Raw genomic sequence first — 17,564 nt, forward strand, 5'->3', positions numbered from 1 at the left:
GCCAGAATACTGGAGTGGGTAGCCATTTCCTTCTCCAGGGGATCTTCCCAACACAGGGATCGAACCCAGGTGTCTTGCATTGCAGGGCAGATTCTTTACCAGCTGAGCCACCAGGGAAACCATGTAATAACACATGTAATAATAGCTCCATAAAAACTTGCTGAGTGAAGAAATGAATGGTTGGGTGAAAGGAATCATTGAGTATTACCTAACCCTTGATGTCCTGGGTGTACCTGTTCTGGATACAGGCATAATTTTCTTTTTCTCTTTCCTCCAGCAGCCTTGCCCTCCTGCATGGTTTCTCCTGGACACTCACCTCCCAGTGTCGCACAGAACGCAGGGGCTGCTGCTGCTCTCTGCGCCCGCATCCCTTTGCAGGCTTCTTCCTCAGCCTCAGGCTCAGCTTGGCACCTTGCTGCAGTTCCTCGCCCTGCATTTACAAAGAGTCTTTCTGTGTTGTCTATTTCTGATACCAAGGCTGTACAATCTCAACAGGCCTCAGAAAGACCCTGTCTACTTAAGTAAGCCAACCTCATCACTTTGTTACTGACTGATTTCACCAATCACATTTTCCTCCCTCTATTCTTTAACTAGAGAGAATGCTTATCGCCATGAGAAAATACTGTTATAAAAGGATAGACTGATGTCCTATCTGAAGATCTTTATCACATCCTCCCTTGCCTGGCTCAGTGAAGCCTGGAAAAGGGTGGGGATGGGGTTTAGCAGGAAACAGCTACTCCTTTCAGCTTGTTATTTACTCATGATTATGAAAATGCTCTTGCCAAATATTCTCACTGACTTTCAAGTGGTTTAAATACTGATCTCCTCAGACTTTGGACCAGATGAATCTGAGGCTGAATTTCTAGGTGCAAACAGTGTGGAAGAGGTTGAAGGGCTCTGACTTGGGGCTCAAAATTAAGACAAGCTGAAGGATTTATTGTCAATGGACAGGGGAACTGAAACAGCGCAGAGATAGGAAGTGTACAAACCTCTCAACTACAACTTGAGTTTTCATAATTTGAATTGATTTCAATATGATTGATTAATTAGAGATAAATATATAAATATATAATATATATATAAATATATATCTAAATTTATAAATTTATATTTATATATTGCAACAGCTATAACTGGGCTGAGACTGGGAATTAGCGTCAAACAAAACTGGTTGCAGCCAGCATTGTTTAAATGCTTAGGTGATAAGGGAATGAATGATGGTGATAAGAACATGTCTTTAGATAAGCATTGTGCTGATGGTAGCTCTGGAAAAGAAAACCAACTAGTCCTGTGATGCAGTGAAACTGGTTGTCAGAATAACTGGTGGTGTGAGAGAATTCCTGGCAGTTGGTGAGTGGAGACCAGGGATGCTAAACCCCCTGCAACGCACAGGACAGACCCTATATAAAAAGAATTAGTTTGCTTCAAATTTAAAACACCAAGAGTTACATGTTTCCTAGCTACTCTTGCCCGAAGTATAGACTTGGCAGCTGGATAAAAAGCAATGTGTTGGGCTTACAGCTATCAAATTCGACAGAAGTGGGCAGGGCACAATGAATGACATAGCCTGAGGACATGACATAAGCTGATCAGAACCAAGTAGGTCCAAGATGGAAGACAAGTAGACCTTGAGCCTCAGTATCGTTTTGTTGTTCAGTCACTAAGTTGTGTCTGACTCTTTGCGACCCCATGGACTACAGCGTGCCAGACTTCCCTATCCTTCACTATCTCCTGGAGCCTCAGTATACACTCATTGTAACACCTCAGCAAGTAAAATGACACACTTAGAGACACCATGATAGTTCCAATGCCTACTATCAAAGACCAAAAATTGGGTGGTGTCCCAATTCCTGGAAATCTTCACTGCATCCCCAAAACAGTTGGAATAATTCTCTCACTCATTAGCCTATGAAATTACCCAGCCCATAAAAGCTAAGTGAAAGTCACTCAGTCATGTCTGACTCTGTAGCCCACCAGGCTCCTCTGTCTATGGGATTTCCCAGCCAAGTGGGAGTGGTAGCCATTCTCCTCTCCAGAGGATCTTCCCAGCCCAGGGATCAAACCTGGGTCTTCTGCATTGCAGGCAGATTCTTTACTGTCTGAGTGACCTAATACAAACTTTTTACCACACCACACTTACCACACCACACTTGCCCTCTGTGGCAGCCCACACACTCTGTCTGTGGTGTGTGTTTCTGTCTAAATAAATGCACTTCTTACCTAGTACTTTGTTTCTTACTGAATTATTTCTGCAGCGAGACATCAAGACTCTGAGCCCCATTGGGTTCACACATGAGATGTGTAATCTCAGAAGACTGTGGGGTTTGGCCAGGTTCGAGTCCTGGCCATGTGGGATCCAGTCCCAAGCAGGATTTTGGCTGGGTTCCAGTCCCCACATGTGAGTTCAAGTCCCAATCTGAGGTGAACAGCTTCAGCTATACACAAAATTCTTCAAGGAAAAACTTTATTGCTGACATTTTGAAGTCTGAAAATCTATGGCCCTCTAACCCTTTTTCTTACTGAAACAAACAAACAAAAAAATCTTTATTTTTCACTCATGTAACAGGAGATTTCTTAAGGAGGCAAAGAACAATGTCTTTTAGCTGGACAGACAATACACAGTCCCTTAACCACAAATAGCTTTACTGTATGTCCTTGTCAGTTATCTCCACTTTGGGCAAGTTTTCCACTGAAAAGAAAACCATGGTTGGGCAAGAGGAAAATGTTGGTCAACTTATATTTCTTTTGTTGTTGTTGTTCAGTTGCCCAGTCAAGTCCAACTCTTTGTGAATGCACCATGGACTGCAGCACACCAGGCCCCTCTGTCCTTCTCCATCTCCTGAAGTTTGCCCAGGTTCATGGCCATTGCTTTGGTGATGCCATCTAGCCATCTCATCCTCTGACACTCTCTTCTCCTCTGCCCTCAATCTTTCCCAGCATCAGGGTCTTTTCCATTGAGTTGGCTGTTCGTATCAGGTGACCAAATACTGGAGTTTCAACTTCAGCATTAGTCCTTCCAACAAATATTCAGGGTTCATTTCCCTTAAGACTGACTGGTTGGATCTCCTTGCTGTCCAAGGGACTCTCAGTAGTCTTCTCCAGCACCATAGTTCAAAGGCATCAATTCTTCAGCACTCTGCCTTCTTTACAATCCAGCTCTCACAGCCATACATGACCACTGGGAAAACCATAGCCTTGATTATAGACCCTTGTCGGCAGAGTAATGTCTCTGCTTTTCAGCACACTGTGTAGGTTTGTCATAGCTTTCTCGCCAAGAAGCAAACGTCTTCTGATTTCATGGCTGCAGTCGTTGTCTGTAGTAATTTTAGAGCCCAAGAAGAGGAAATCTGTCACTACTTCCACATTTTACCCCTCTGTTTGCCCTGAAGTAATGGGGCTGGATGCCATGATCTTAGTTTTTTTTATATTTAGTTTTAAGCCAGTTCTTTCACTCTCCTCTTCATCCTCATCAAGGGACTTTAGTTTCTCTTTGTTTTCTGCCATTATAGTGGTATCATTCGCATATCTGAGGTTGTTGACGTTTCTCCCGCCTATCTTGATTTCAGCTTGTAACTCATACAGCCTGACATTTCTCGTGATGTGCTCAGCATATAGATTAAACAAACAGGGTAACAGCAGACAGCCCTGTTGTACTCCTTTTTCAATCTTGAACCAATCAGTTGTTCCATATAAGGTTCTAACCATTATTTCTTGACCATACAGGTTTCCCAGGAGACAGGTAAGATGGTCTGGTATTCCTATCTCTTTAAGAGCTTTCCACAGTTTATTATGGTCCACACAGTCAAAGACTTTGGCATAGTTGATGAAGCAGAGGTAGATGTTTTTCTGGAATTCCCTAGCTTTTTCTATGATGCAGTGTATGTTGGCAACTTGATCTCTGGTTCCTTTGCCTTTTCTAAATTCAGCTTGGACATCTAGAAGTTCTTGGTTCGCATATTGCTGAAGCTTAGCACGCAAGATTTTAAGCATAACCTTACTAGTATGGGTGATGACTGCAACTGTCCAATGGTTAGCGCATTCTTTAGTACTACCCTTCTTGGGAATTGGAATGAGGATTGACCTTTTCCAGTCCTGTGGCCACTTCTGGGTCCTCCAGATTTCTTGACATAGTGAATGCAACACCTTGATGGCATCATCCTTTAGGGTTTTGAATAATTCTACTGGAGTTCCATAGCATCCACTAGCTTTATTAATAACAGTGCTTCCTCTTCCTAAGAGGAGAAGGCGACGACAGAGGATGAGATGATTGGATGGCATCACCGACTCAGTGGGCATCAGTTTGAGTAAACTCCAGGAGCTGGTGTTGGACAAGGGAGGCCTGGTGTGCTGCAGTCCATGGGGTTGCAGAGAGTCGGACATGACTGAGTGACTGAACTGAACTGATGGTCTAGTGGTTTTCCCTACTTTCTTCAATTAAAGTCTGAATTTTGCAATAAGCAGTTCATGATTTGAGCCTCAGTCATCTTTAGGTCTTGTTTTTACTGACTGTATGGAGCGTCTCCATCTTCAGTTGCAGAGAATATAATCAACCTGATTTTAGTATTGACCACCCGATGATGTCCATGTGTAGAGTCATCCATTGTGTTGTTAGAAGAGGGGGTTTGCTATGACCAGTGAGTTCTCTTGGCAAGACTGTGTTAGCCTTTGCCCTGCTTCATTCTGTACTCTAAGGCCAAATTTGCTGTTAGTCCAGATGTCTCTTGACTTCCTACTTTTGCATTCTAGTCCCCTATGATGAAAAGGTAGAGAAGGCAATGGCACCCCACTCCAGTACTCTTGCCTGGAAAATCCCAGGGACAGGGGAGCCTGGTGGGCTGCTGTCCATGGGGTCGCACAGAGTCGGACACAACTGAAGTGACTTAGCAGTAGCAATATGATGAAAAGGATATCTTTTTTTGGTGTTGGTTCTAGAAGGTCATGTTGGTCTTCATAGAACCTTTCAACTTCAGCTTCTTCAGCATTAGTGGTTGGGGCATAGACTTGGCTTACAGTAATACTGAATGGCTTGCCCTGGAAATGAACAGAGATCATTCCATCGTTTTTGAGACTGCACCCAAGTACTGCATTTCGGGCTCTTTTTGACTATGAGGGCTACTACATTTCTTCTAAAGGACTGTGGCACACAGTAGTAGATACAATAGTCATTTGAATTCAATTCACCATTCCTGTCCATTTTAGTTCACTGATTCCTAAAATGTTGATGTTTTGCCAACTCTTACCATCTCCTATTTGACTACTTCCAATTTACCTTGATTCATGGAGCTAACATTCCAAGTTACTATGCAATATTGTTCTTGCAGCCCCAGACTTTGCTTTTACCAGCAGACACATCCACAATTGGGTGTCGTTTCTGCTGTGGCTCAGCCTCGTCATTCCTTCTGGAGCTATTTCTCTGCTCTTCTCCAGTGGCAATATTGGACACCTACTGACCTGCAGGGGTTTATCTTTCAATGTCATATCTTTTTGCCTTATATATACATAAATATATATATTCTTTCTTTTTGAACATTTTAAACTTGCCCAGAGTCCCCTTTAGATTTCTTTGTTATAGCGGTGAAATCTACGGTTTGGTGGGGCTTTGAGTTCTCCACTTTGGGTTCTCGTTTTGGCCTCCAACTTTTCTTATAACTTCTGCTTACTAAGTTCATCTTCCTTAAGACTTATTTTTTTCCAGGCAGTTTCACATGGGCCTAGAAAGGGGTGGTTTCATATTACCTGGACTGATGTTCTGAGCTAATTGTCATGTTTTTTAGTTTGAAATTTTTGCATATTGTGGGTACAGGGAATTTAGATCCTTTCACTTGAGCACACTTTTGATTCCCTGTGTGGACTAGTTCTTCCTCATCCCCAGGCAGATGATTGTCTCTGGGGCTGGGCAGCCCTACGGCAGGATAATTCTTTCTCACCTTCCGGATTTAGGTAAGAAATGGAATTCTTGCTGTGCAAGGATCTGCACCTTGAGTCTCATGTCCACTAAGCACGAAGACCTGATTATGGTATCCTGGTGTCTAGTGGACAGTGCAATTTTATTTCTTTTTACGTGAACCTTTAAATTTCTTCTTTATTCATGTAGTCTGGAGGTTTTCTTTCCTAGTGTTGAGGTTGGCTGCATACTATCAAAATAATGCAAAATGTTTTATTGAGATGTCTGCACTTTTGTTGTTTTTATTGAAGAAATAGAAGGGTTCTTCTCCTCTGTGTGGCCTACCATTTTAACTGGAAGTCATTCCAGGCCTTTTTTTTTTTTTTTAAAACCCCAAATGTTTTTTACTCTGAGAGATATTCAGTGTGCAAGAAATGGTCGTTGAATTGATCTATAATTAAAATATGCACTGTATTCTGGCCAATTTGAACCATGAATAAACGAACTTCAAATAAACATTATGAAAAACACATGGAGCAAAAAACCAACGCTGATTTTGGTAGTGTGTCAATTTGCTTATTCATTTTGTGGTGGAGTTTCTTCTCTTTTTCACCACTTAATTGCCTGTTAGGCTTATCTGAGAAATTGATTCTTTATAGTTCTGTAATTGGGAGAAGGCAATGGCACCCCACTCCAGTACTCTTGCCTGGAAAATCCCATGGACGGAGGAGCCTGGTAGGCTGCAGTCCATGGGGTCGCTAAGAGTCGGACACGACTGAGCGACTTCACTTTCACTTTTCACTTTCATGCATTGGAGGAGGAAATGGCAACCCACTCCAGTGTTCTTGCCTGGAGAATCCCAGGGATGGCAGGGCCTGGTGGGCTGCCGTCTATGGGGTCGCACAGAGTCGGACACGACTGAAGCAACTTAGCAGCAGCAGCAGCAGCAGCAGCAGTTCTGTAATTAAGTGAAGGAGTCTTAGGTTTTGATCTCATTAGATTTTGGGTTTAACTCAAACTGTGCTGTGTTCAAATGTTCAAGTCACATAGTAGGCACTCAGTAATCACTTGTTGAAAGAAGAAATGAATGAATGTATGATCCTACTGAGTATTAGTTTGTCCTAGTTAAGATATGGATAATAATAGTAACCACCTCATAGGGCTTGGAGAATCAAGGGAGCTCATCCATGTAAAGAATTCAGCATAGTCTTTAGCAGAGAATAAGAACTCAATAAATGTTCTCTGTTATTACTGTATAAAGTTACATGAAATACACACTTCAGGGCACAGACATAGAAGAATTTAAGTAGTTATGCCTTCTTTACTTTTTTCTTTTATTTTTCCTATCACTTGCATTATCTATATCTTCTTTTGAAAAATGTCTACTCTTTACAAGGTTGTGCTTATAGATGGTAATAAGATCTAAATTTGAATTGATGGTTCTGATTTCTCCCTAGCCTAAATTTCTGGGGAAAAAATCTGACACTTTTAATGACAATGGAACTCCAGATAATAATTTATTACATTATTAGAAAGATTGAATAAAGAAAGTAGAAACTAGAGCTTTAGCATCTCTGTATCAGTGAAAATATCATGTCACATTACTGTATTGCACATGGAATTCTACTCAATGTTATGTGGCAGCCTGAATGGGAGGGGAGTTAGGGGGAGAATGTTGTTTAGTCATTCATTTGTGTCCTGTCTGACTTTTTGTGACCCCGTGGACTGCAGCATGCCAGGTTTCTATGTCCTTCACTATCTACCAGAGGTTGCTCAAACTCATGTCCATCGAGTCAGTGATGCCATCCAACCATCTCATCCTCTGTTGTCCCCTTCTCCTCCTGCCCTCAATCTTTCCCAGCACAAGTGTCTTTTCCATTGAGTAGGCTCTTTGCATCAGGTAATCAAAGTGTTGGAGCTTCACTTCAATCCTTCCAATAAATATTCAGGACTGATTTCCTTTAGGATTGATTGGTTTGAGCTCTTTGCTGTCCAAAGGATATTGGGGGAGAATGGATACATATATATGTCTATGTATGGTTGAGTCCCTTCATTGTTTACCTGAAACTATCACATCATTGTTTGTTAATTGGCTATTACCCCAATACAAATTTAAAAAGTTAAAGAAAATCACCCATCAATACAACCAAAAATAAAACAAAACAACAAAGGAGAAATTTATTTTTAAAAAAGTTGAGTTTGTTCTGATTTTCACTGATTACTTTTTTAAAGGGAGCTAAAATATTTAAAGAAAATTAGATCATCACATAGTTGTGTGCCATTATATTCTCTTTAATATTCAACTATAATTTATGTAATTTAAACTATAAATTTTAGAATTGTATTTTATTTCCTTGCTCAGTAAGAAATACAGAAAGTTGCAGTGCCATCTTGTGAAAATGATGCAGAACTACATTGTGCTACCTTATTTGAATTAACTTAAATAGGCAGAGAAAGGGCTGTACAGCTAAAGAGTTGTGTATAATAGAGATTAATTAGCACATTTCCGTTAACTTAGCTAGACTTAATGTAAAAAAGAAATAGAATATAGGTGGGTTTTCCACCCTCCCAGATTTTTCTGCAGCATGGAAAACAGCCAAAAAGGCAATGTTAACATACTGAATTGAAGCAATGCAAGAGGAATTACTGAATTTCAGACCATTTTGATGCCAAAGTGAGATAGAAGAAGAGAAATAAATTATGCCTGATACTCTGAATTGAAAAGCCGTGTACATGATTGAATCAAGGTTGTTGCTAAGCACAACTGAGAGAGGAGAGAATTGCCCTGGATAAATGCCTGCACTGTGTACTCACCAGAGGCTGTATGAGGCAGGGACACCCTCTAGTTGTCATAGAAAAGAAACTGGGGGAGCCGACAGAGGTTATTGTCACTTACAGAAAAGAGTTATCCCCTAGGAGTAAAAGTGACTCCAGAATATTTACTTTACTTTCTTATAGCAAGAGGCAAGAAATATTTGCTTTTAGGCTCAATATGAATCCCATGAACTTCCAGGCCCTTTGAATGATCTGATGCAGCAGACAAAAACTGCTACTTGCCCACTGATTCTGGAATGCTGTCCTTGCCTGCTTGTATCAGAACCCCCTCCACATGTATGCACGTTGAAACAGCTGGACATTGTCATCTGGGTGATGCAGTGAGCTCATGAAGGATTTGAATTTGAGGTTCATTAAGGGACTAAATGGAAAGAACAAAGAAAGATTGTGTTGTCAAATCAGGTCTGGCTGCTTGCCGTTCAAAGATCAATGCTTGAGAGAGGCAAAGGTTGGTAGAAAGGAAAACTGCTTTTAATTAGAATGTTGGCAGTATGGGGAGATGGTGGACTCAGTGTTCCCCCCAAAACACCTCTGAAGATTCTGCTCAGCCATGAAAGCTTTAAAGGGAACCAGGGAGTGGTTTCAGTTGATCACTGAGATGGGTTCAGAGTCGTCACCATCTGTGTGCAGGTTGCTGTGCAGGCTTATTGGCTTGTTATTTTCCTTTATTTGCTATCTTGTTCACGCAGTTTATTTGTGTAATCATTGATGGGGAAGCTAAGGAAGAGATCTGGTCACCTGTCAGCTACTTGGTCTTCACTTCTACTTTTCTGAGCTGTGGAGAGAACCAACAGGTTAGGCAAGGTATTGTGTGACCATAACATTGGAGCAGAGTGCTGGCCTGAAATGAGCAGAGGGTGGGGGTGCCTGGTTTAAGGGAAATAACAAAACAAAAGGGTCCTGTAGTGAGCCCTCTCCTGCCAAAAGCAGCTCACAGTTGTTTTCAGGACTGAGCAATAGAGAGAAAGAAATGAAGATGAGAAGGCAGAATCTGGGAAGCAGTGAGGGCCATGGGTAGGAGGTGATTAGGTCAGGTAGGGGTGGTAATGGCAACCGAAATGGAATCTCACTTTTGTGGTACCATTTTTATGGCCAAAAGATAGCTTCTGGGAAGTATGTTGAAGAAAATACCAAGGACAAAGAAAATACCAAGGATGAGAAAACAGTAGCAATGAAAGGTTCCATTTGAAAAAAAAAAAAAATTATATTATTCCTTTCTGATCCTGCTTCTATTACCAATATTTTGAGTTCCTTCACTGATTTAAAGTTCCATGGGAATTGTCAGCTAAAGAATTTCATTGCCTCTACTCCATCCTAATGTTTAAGGAAGTGGTCCTGCACATGCAGTGAGGCATGAAACTGAAGGAATTTTATTCCTAAAACCTTGCTTTGAATTTTCTTGCCTTCGTGGATTTAACTTAGATCCTTTAATGCTATAATAATTTGGTTTCATATTGAATGTCCTTTGGGCTTTCATTGTCATTTATTTTTTTAAGAAGTTTTCCGTGAGTTCAAAATAATCTTTTTGGTGAAAAGGCAATTCAATTATAGAGACAGCATAAAAGGAACCCAGCATGATACAATTCTCTAGTGAGATCAGATTTTCTGTTAAATCCAGATGATTTTATAAAATGAAGATTTGTATTTGCATTTTTGAGACACTTGACTAAAAGACTTGATCAGAACCTAAAGTATCAAATAAAAGTGAGTCTCTCATCTGTATAAGGCAGAACTGAATTAAGAGTTTAACTGACTCATGTAGAGCTGTAAGTTGCCATGACACAGCCATTTAACCAGATTTGAAAGCACATTCGATAGACACCATATTTTCTCCTACTCCCAGACAGAGAAAATGTCTGATTCCGTCCATATCATGGAGGAGATTTCCCATGCCACAGAAATGGCTAGCACATCTTCCCAAACTTACACAACAGTGAGTAGATTTAGGTGTAATTAGTTTCGTTTTAAATGGCACCATTCTTTGAAGATATAACATTCAAACTGGTTAATGGCAATGTGATTTCAATGTCTCTGTCTCAGTTTTATTCAAATGGGATAATATCAGTGTCAATCTCACAGACTTTTATGATATCACAGTGCTTGGCATATTTTAAGCTCTTCATGTATGTTAACTATTGTTATGATTATATACAAAGAATCAACATATAAATGTATAGCATGTATATGTTTATATACTACTAGTGTTCATAAGGCTGAGATCATAGGATCTGGCATAGTATGCCTGGAAAATTGAATTTCCTGAGGGGTAATTGATAACCACAGATAAGAAATTAGAAGCCAAAATGAGGGAATTCTGCAAACATATAAGTAGAACAAAGGAGAAGTATGAAGGAATTAGTGATGCAGAAAGATGCCTTTGTAAGCATAGGAGAATATTAGCTGGAGTAGGTGTGTATCAAATATTTAGAGTAGGAGTAGATGGCAGAGGTTTAAAGCAGGACCTGAAATACTGAAATAAATCAGAAGCAGTCTAGGGAGGTTATTGAGGAAGAAGTGCAGCCCAGAGAAATTTGGAAAACCTCTTTCCTTTCTCGGCTTCTCACATATTTATCATAGGATCTATAACTCTTTCTTATTTGTTTATATTTCCATCTTCCTCGATGGCTATTCACAATGGACTCACCCAGGAGCCTTTTAGAAATGCAGAATCTCAACTCCACCTCTGACCTACTGCATCTGCAGTGGGGCATTAACCAATACCCAGATGTTTCCCATGCAGTCAGAGTTTGAGAAGCAGTGCTTTCCTAGACTTTAAGCTTCTAGTGTGGTGCCTGGCACTTAGTCAACATTTAATGGAAGTGATTGAGTGAATTAAGTTAAATTCCTGGAGGCCACTGAATAGTTTCAGGTGGAGATGGAAAAAGTAATTTTAATCCCAAACCAAAACCTTCATCTAGACCTAAACTTCTACAGTGACAACAGAAACTAAGAAAAATCATCTGCCTTGTCCAAGGGATAGAAATAAGGTTCTGTGGGAAAACAGAGGCTTGGAGCTAGTGTGCAGGTGACTCTGTGAAGGAAGCCCAGGAAACAGCCCACGGAGATTCTGTGAATATAGTTGCTATCACGAGACTCCTCCCACAGCACTACAGGTATTGTGTTCTCAAAGCAAATGATGCCTGTGTCCTGCGCTGAGGAAGCATAGGATCTGGCATTGTATGCCTGGAAAATGGAATTTCCTGAGGGGTGGTTGATAACCACAGATGAGAAATTAGAAGCCAAAATGTGTCGCTGAGGGAGGGAGACGTGTGTGGCTGTGGCAGAGGCCTGGGGGCGGGGAGGCAAGTGTGGGTTTGTTTAGAGAATTACCTCAAGGATCTTAAGCTGCAAAAGGATTGAGTGGACGAGGTCCCTCCTCATTGCTCCTGGGCCACATTTTTAGATGCACGTAGAAACTGCCACTTAAACAAGATGATTCGCCTTGATATCTGCTTTTGTAGTTTACCCTAACTTATTGGGTGTGCTGACAAGGATTTTGAAGTATTTTCTCAAAATATAAATTTAAAATATTCATTTTCTAGACTTTCTTTTAAAAAATAGTATCCCTAATTAGAAATTTTGGAGTAACATATACACACTATTATATTTAAGCAACAAAGACCTAAAGGACCTACTTAGAGCACAGGGAACTATACTCAACATTTTGTAATAATCTATATGGGAAACGCTATTTCAAATCCTGAAAGATGATGCTGTGAAAGTGCTGCACTCAATATGCCAGCACATTTGGAAAACTCAGCAGTGGCCACAGGACTGGAAAAGGTCAGTTTTCATTCCAATCCCAAAGAAAGGCAATGCCAAAGAACGCTCAAACTACTGCACAATTGCACTCATCTCACATGCCAGTAAAGTAATGCTCAAAATTCTCCAAGCCAGGCTTCAGCAATATGCGAACCGTGAACTTCCTGATGTTCAAGCTGGTTTTAGAAAAGGCAGAGGAACCAGAGATCAAATTGCCAACATCCACTGGATCATGGAAAAAGCAAGAGAGTTCCAGAAAAACGTCTATTTCTGCTTTATTGACTATGCCAAAGCCTTTGACTGTGTGGATCACAATAAACTGTGGAAAATTCTGAAAGAGATGGGAATACCAGACCACCTGACCTGCCTCTTGAGAAACCTATATGCAGGTCAGGAAGCAACAGTTAGTACTGGACATGGAACAACAGACTGGTTCCAAATAGGAAAAGGAGTACGTCAAGGTTGTATATTGTCACCCTGCTTATTTAACTTATATGCAGAGTACATCATGAGAAATGCTGGACTGGAAGAAACACAAGCTGGAATCAAGATTGCCGGGAGAAATATCAATAACCTCAGATATGCAGATGACACCACCCTTATGGCAGAAAGTGAAGAGGAACTAAAAAGCCTCTTGATGAAAGTGAAACTGGAGAGTGAAAAATTTGGTTGAAAGCTCAACATTCAGAAAACTAAGATCATGGCATCCGGTCCCATCACTTCATGGGAAATAGATGGGGAAACAGTGGAAACAGTGTCAGACTTTATTTTTTTGGGCTCCAAAATCACTGCAGATGGTGACTGCAGCCATGAAATTAAAAGACACTTACTCCTTGGAAGGAAAATTATGACCAACCTAGATAGCATATTCAAAAGCAGAGACATTACTTTGCCAACAAAGATCCGTCTAGACAAGGATATGGTTTTTCCAGTGGTCATGTATGGATGTGAGAGTTGGACTGTGAAGAAGGCTGAGCACCGAAGAATTGATGCTTTTGAACTGTGGTGTTGGAGAAGACTCTTGAGCGTCCCTTGGACTGCAAGGAGAGCTAACCAGCCCATTCTGAAGGAGATCAGCCCTGGGATTTCTTTGGAGGGAATGATGCTGAAGCTGAAACTCCAGTACTTTGGCCACCTCATGGGAAGAGCTGACTCATTGGAAAAGACTCTGATGCTGGGAGGGATTGGGGGCAGGAGGAGAAGGGGATGATAGAGGATGAGATGGCTGGATGGCATCACTGACTCGATGGACATGAGTCTGAGTGAACTCCGGGAGTTTGTGATGGACAGGGAGCCCTGGTTTATGATGGACAGGGAGCTGCGGTTCATGGGGTCGCAAAGAGTCGGACAAGACTGAGCGACTGAACTGAACTGATATGGGAAAACAGCCTGAAAAAGGATATCTATATCTATATATATCTGAATCAATTTGCTGTATACCTGAAATTAACACACACTGAAAATCAACTATACTTCAAAAACAACAACAACAACAACAACACAGTATCTGTGTGCTTTAACTTAGCTTTGAAAAACCAGAATCACCTTTCATCCTTTCCCTTAACGTAAAATCTGCCCTTAATCCTCATCTAACCTCTGTCTTGTGTAAGTTCCTCCTTTTATATTTCTAGAGCCACTCCTCTGATTCAGAAGTCTGGAGCAGTCTCATCGCCGGAGATCTGGCACCAAGGTTGTATCTCTGAATTCAGGTGGAACTGGCCTTGACTTTCTGCTCCATTCCTTGTTATATACATGACCTTAAATTACTTAACCTCCTCTACTTCAGTTTCTTCATTTGAAAAAATGGCTATAATGGTGGCTTTTTCCCTCATAAGATCGTCACATAAGAGTAGGATAGTGTTTGCATGTAAATTAACCGCATACGAATAGCTGGGAGCAGAGTCTGGAGCTGGACTGCTTGGGTGAATGCTTCACAAATGCTAGCTAGTTCTGTGTCCTTGGGGAAACTGTATCACTAATCTATGACTCAGTTTTCTTATTTGAAAAATGGGGATAATGATAGTATTTACCTCACAGAGATTTAGTGAGAAATGAGCAAAGTGCTTCATAGCATCTGGTGTATTGTAAGTGCTGTACATGTGTTTCTTAATTTCAAAAATGCACACAAGACATGCTCAGTAATTGTTTTCCTACTGGTTATCCTTATTTTCACAGTGCATCAGTTCATCCCATCGATCTCTTATGAATCTTCCTAAAACACCGCTCTTAGGATTAGTTTGAATGGTGTGGCCACAAAGAACAAGCCACTAAGCAATAGCGGCTTAACCTATAGTGTATCTACTATTTGCTTAACTGGTCGTCTGGGAATAGGCAGTCCTGGAATTGACTCCGCAGTTCAATAATGTCGTCAAAGACCCAGGCTTCTTGAATCTTATCACTTAGCCATCATCTGTGAGTGTGAGAGATCATTTTTCAAGATTGCCGCTGAAGCTCTAAGCACTGTCTGTATCTGTACACAACAGAACTCACAGGGTGAGTTCAGCAAGGGGAACCAATGAAGGAGAGAGTATAATGATTTTCCCTTTGTATATCTTTCTCTTTAAAAAAACTTATTTTCCCGGAGCACTCAGTAAATCTTCCTTACAAATCATTGCTCAGATTTCAGTTACATTGTCAGAGCTGGTAGTCTTCATCCCTTAAAACTGGGCCAACCAAAGTAAGGATGGCTATGGAAGGACATTAACAGTGTCTGGCCACACTTTAATCACGTCACTTTCTTGCCCTGCTTTAAATCTTTTCATGGCACCTCATTGCTTGCCAAAAAAGCCAGAGCCTTCCTAGTTAGTTATTGAAACTCCTCCTCCATGAGAGGTAGCACTTGCCACGGGCTCAGCTCCACAGGCCTCTTTCTTAAGTCTGTACTGGTGCTAAGCCATCCTACCAGCCATGAGCTACATGGCCTTATATTTCCCTGCCCTCCTCTTCCTAGGTTTTATTGTCTGTAAAAGTTTGTTAGTTCTCCCTTTCCAACCACCGTGGCATACATTCTTCACTGCTCATCTCTGCATGTGAACATGCAACCTTTCATTAAAGATACAGATCAAATGTCTTCTCCTCTACTAAAACCTTGTCTTATCTTCCAAAGCAGAAAGACTTTTCTTTCTTTCACATTCTTTGTGTTTTTTTATGTTATTTCAATATTCAGATATTAAGGCATTTTTGTTATGGAAAGGGGCTATATATTTTTCACCTTTGTGTCCCATTTCTGTTAGCCATACTTAATCATTATAATAACAAATATAAAACTATTTATTATTTACTACTTAATGGGCATGTAGGACATTGAGCACTTTACATGTATCCTCTCATCACACTAACCTTTTAAAAGTGTGATTATTTCCTTTTGAAGAGGAGTAAACTGAAGTTAGCGCTTCTCAGGTAGCGCTAGTGGTAAAGAACCTGCCTGCCGATACGGGAGAACTAAGAGATGTGGGTTCAATCCCTAAGTCAGGAAGATCCCCTGGAGGAGGGCATGGCAACCCACTCCAGTATTCTTGCCTGGAGAACCCCATAGACAGATGAGCCTGTCAGGCTACAGTTCATTGGGTCTCAGAGAGTCAGACATGAGTGAAGCAACTTAGCATACACACATGGAAATTGAAGTTAACGGAGATTTAGTAAGTTCCTTTAAGGCACCAGATTTTGAGTGGCTGTATTTAAGTATTCCGTGACCTATATTTTCAAACAATACACTGTGTGCCTCCATAATGTAATACTTCTTGAAGTAGTAAGTCTTCATTACATTTTTATTTAAATGAATGAAAAATATTTGTATAAATTGGTTAATAAATATCACCAGGCAGTATAATATGTACCCTGTTCCTACTTCTCCTTCCCTTGGATTAATCCCCCCTGCCAAATTGTATTTTTAATGTAGATTAAATTCCCTGGATACCTTCCCCATTCTTTCTCACATTGCTTTAGCTATGTAGTTTTTTATTCATTCAACAAAAACAAATGCCTGTATTAATTGAGCGTAAGTTGCTTGCCTGTGTCAAGCAGTGTAGTAAGTCATAATACTTTCAGCTTCATCTAGCCACTGCAACAGAAAACAGCTTAAACACATAGTTGTCTTTATTTATGTCCCTTAACATTTGGTAGGTATTTGCTAGGTGTGTGCAGCAGCTTATTGATGTTGGATCTCAGGATTGGTATCTCTGCAGTTTGCTAGAACTTTCCCTCCTGGATGCAGTCTGGATGCTGCAACTCCAGATATCACATCCTCTTACAACATACAGGAGATATTCCACATTTCTCATTATATCTTAAGGGTAGAATTGAATTACAAGCCTACTCCTAGATAGCTAGTTCCATCTTCCCTGAGACCAAGAATCTCCTGATAACTGAGCTAAATTAGCATCTGCTATATAACAGGAGAAGAGAAATAGTTTTCAGCCACCAACAAAATTTTTTTCCAAATGAGTAATACAGAAATGAATAAGAGGGGCATAACTCCTGTCTTGATGAAGCTGACTCCTAGCAAAGGAGACAGTAATTTAAAAAAACAAAGCTAAACTGAAATTATACGTTGCTATGTGTGATGTTGTTGTTCTTGTTAGGTCACTAAGTCCTGTCAGATGATTTGTGATCTCATGGGTTGCAGTATGATAGGCTCCTCTACCCTCCACTATCTCCTTGAGTTTGCTCAAATTCACATCCATTGAGTCAGTGATGCTATCTAACCATCTCATCCTCTGCTGCCCCTTTTCTTTTTGTCTTCAGTCTTTCTGAGCATCATGGTCTTTTCTAGTGGGTTGACTCTTCACTATGTGGCCAAAGTACTGGAGCTTCAGTTTCAGCATTAGTCCATCCAATGAATATTGAAGGTTCATTTCCTTTAGGATGGACTTGTTGGATCTCCTTGCAGTCCAAGGGACTCTGAAGAGTCTTATCCAGCACCACAATTTGAAAACATCAATTTTTCAGCTCTCAGCCTTCTTTAGGGTCCAACTCTTACATCCATGCATGACTACTGGAAAAACCATAGCTTTGACTAGACGCATTTTTGTTGGCAACGTGATGACTCTGCTTTTTAATACGCTGTCTGGGTTGGTCATAACTT

Source organism: Bubalus bubalis, chromosome 13 (assembly GCF_019923935.1).
Source record: "Bubalus bubalis isolate 160015118507 breed Murrah chromosome 13, NDDB_SH_1, whole genome shotgun sequence".
NCBI classification, from domain to species: domain Eukaryota; kingdom Metazoa; phylum Chordata; class Mammalia; order Artiodactyla; family Bovidae; genus Bubalus; species Bubalus bubalis.